The sequence below is a fragment of the Macrotis lagotis genome, chromosome X (genome assembly GCF_037893015.1).
Source record: "Macrotis lagotis isolate mMagLag1 chromosome X, bilby.v1.9.chrom.fasta, whole genome shotgun sequence".
NCBI lineage: Eukaryota > Metazoa > Chordata > Mammalia > Peramelemorphia > Peramelidae > Macrotis > Macrotis lagotis.
The window spans coordinates 652,288,440-652,291,623 of NC_133666.1; positions in this window are offsets into that span (position 1 = coordinate 652,288,440).

Sequence of the window (3,184 nt, forward strand, 5' to 3'; positions counted from 1 at the left end):
TCAGTTTCATGATGGCAGGCATGCCTAGGCACTGGATAGTGGATGTCACTGTCGAAGTTTCCCAATCACCAGTGGAGTGAAACAAGGCTGTGTCCTTGCTCCCATGCTTTTTAGCATGATGTTTTTAGCCATGTTATCAAATTCCTTCACTGGGGATGAACATGATCTCAAGGTCAGCTACCACACTGATGGTAGATTCTTCAACTTAAAAAGGGCTACAAGCCAAGGCCAAAGTGGAGGGAGTGTTGGTACATATTCTTCTGTTTTCAGAAGATTGTGCTCTCAATGCAACCTCTGAAGTTGAGATGCAGCAAAGTATGGGTCAGCTCTTTGATCTTGTGCTAATTTTGTCTTAAAAATCAACACCAACTTTAATAAAAATAAATTTAAAACCTTAAAAAAAATTAACACCAAGAAAACCCAGGCGCTCCATCCAGCTGCACCTTCTGTATGTCGAATCATCAACCTCAGCAAATGGAGATGTTTTGAATCCTGTGGAAAGTTCACTTACTTTGGCAGTGTGCTATCCAGTGTTTAGGAGGCTCTGAAAGGTGTGGGAGAGATCTGAAGATCTCTGAAGCTGATCTCATTGCTATACGCTTGTGAAACCTGGACAGTCTACCAGTGCCATGTCAGGAAACTAAATTGCTTCCATTTTAATTGTTTTAGGAAGAGTCTAAAGATCACCTGGCAGGAGAAGATGGCAGACACTGAGGTCCTTTCATGAACTAAACTTCCAGGCATTCAAATGTTAATATAGAGAGAGCATGGCTCTAATGGGCGGGCCACATTGTTCAAATGCCAAGCATATACTTGCCAAAAAGACTATTTAATGGAGAACTCACACAGGGCAAGTACTCATAGGAGAATCAGAAGAAGCAATACAAGAACACTCTGAAGGTCTCTCTTAGGAACTTTAGAATTAATTATGCAGCATGGGAGACTGGCCCAGGATCCCCCTCAGCATGGTGTGCCCTCATCAGAGAAAGGGCTATGCTCTGTAAGCAAGGTAAAATGGAAGCAGTTCAAAGGAAATGTGAGATGGGCCAGTTTAGAGTACTCACTCCAGGTTCTGCCAGAGGTGCCTGACCTGTGGTGGAGCATTCCGAGCTCATATTGGTCTGATCAGTCAGTCAGACATACTGTAACTTGTCTCTAATATAGTGATGTCATTTTGATCTTTTTCAATAACAAAGGAAAAGAACCAGCCAAAGTCATCACAATTAACAAAACCTATGTAGAACTATGTTTTTCAGGCAAAAATAAAAAAAAAACAAAGTAATTTAAGCATGTTACCTATAAAAGTCCATAGATTCACACTAAAAAATAATAACCTGGATACAGAATTGTTTAACTTACTTTTTAAAAAAAATCTTTCAAATGTTGAATTTCACTGGGCTTGTACTCATTTATTTATTTGTTAAAATATTAAAAGGTGAAATCTTCTGATTTATGGATAAGAAGGGTAACATCAAAGATACTGGAACTATATTCTTTAGATTTCAACCAAAAGTATTGCCTAATTGATAGGCAGATTAAAAATGAGTATTCTTGAGTTCATGTAGTCTTTGCAAGAGATCTTTTTCAGCTGTGACAACCATTAAAATCAACTGTCAGACTGAATTGAACTTAGAATCACTTTGAAATCTACATATATTCAAGAGTTAATGATGATCTGAAAAAATGAGTGTGTTCAATCACCCTGCTCACACTAAATAAGAACAAAATATTTTTGAACTCTTAATAATAGAATAAAATGTACTTTTTTGGGTATTTATGATTTTGACTAAATTTTTTATTTCACCTTTTTTCCCTTTTTCATTTTGTATATGTTTTATTATGTTTTTGTGGTTTAGTCATTTTCAATCCTGTCAGACTCTTTGTGACCCCATTTCTGGTTTTCTTGCCAAATGAAGTGGTTTGCCATTTCCTTCTTCAGCTCATAATACATATGAGAAAACTGAAACTAACAGGGTTAAATGATTTGCTCAGGGTCACACAACTAGGAAGTGTCTGAAGGCAGATTTGAACTCAGGAAAATGAATGTTCCTGACTCCAGGATCAACACTCTATCACTGTATCACCCTAAATGTATAAAATGTTGTTGATAATTATGATGTTTATGATGTGCATCTGATGGTCTTCAAGAATACCTTGAATGCTTTCTGCAAATAAAAATAAAATATTTTGCTTAGGGAAGAAATGTAGTCTGTGTTTCTTTATCATTTCCTGGAAATCAAACTGCTCTCCACACATATCTGATGGTACCCACATCCCCTTAGAACATAAACAAAGAAGCATAGAACAGTCCCAAATCATATCTAAAAGAAACATTCAGAAATAGTTCATGCACGATATCGATGTATAGGCCAATGTCAGTTCATTAATCAGTAAATATTCATTAAGCATATATTGTGTTCTCCAGGCCTCTCTAGTGCAGAGAGAAGACAGGAAAGCATTATTGACCTGAGTGTTCTTGGAAGTAAAAGGTTACAAGGTCTATATGGCATCACATCCAAGTTGGTCTCCCATCCCTTGAAAATCCAACTTTCTGATTTTAATGTGAGTGATAGCTAAGCACTATTATAAGATTAAGACCTGTGAGTTTTTCCAATGTGACCAAGATTAAAAGGAATGAAGAGGGGCAACTAGGTGGCGCAGTGGATAGAGCACTGGCCCTGGAGTCAGGAGTACCTGGGTTCAAATCAGGTCTCAGACACTTAACAATTACCTAGCTGTATGGCCTTGGGCAAGCCACTTAACACCATTTGCCTTGCAAAAACCTAAGGAAAAAAAAAGAATGAAGAAAGTTGGAAAATAATTCTTACAGCTAGCATTTCTGATAAAGGACTCATTTCTAAAATTTATAGAGAACTGAGTGAAATTTATAAGAATATATGTCATTCCCCAATTGATAAATGGTCAAGGGGTATGAATAGGCAGTTTTCAGATGCAGCGATCTATTAGAGAAATGCAAATAAAAACAATTCTAAAGATCCTCATACCTACCAGATTAGTCAATTTGACAAAAAAGGGAAAATGATTAATGTTTGGATGGGTTGTAGGAAAGCTAGGACACTAATGCATTGCTGATGGAGTTGTGAACTGATCCAACCATTCTGGAGAACAATTATGCCCAAAAGGCAAAAAAATTGTGTATACCCTTGATCCAGCAATACCACTT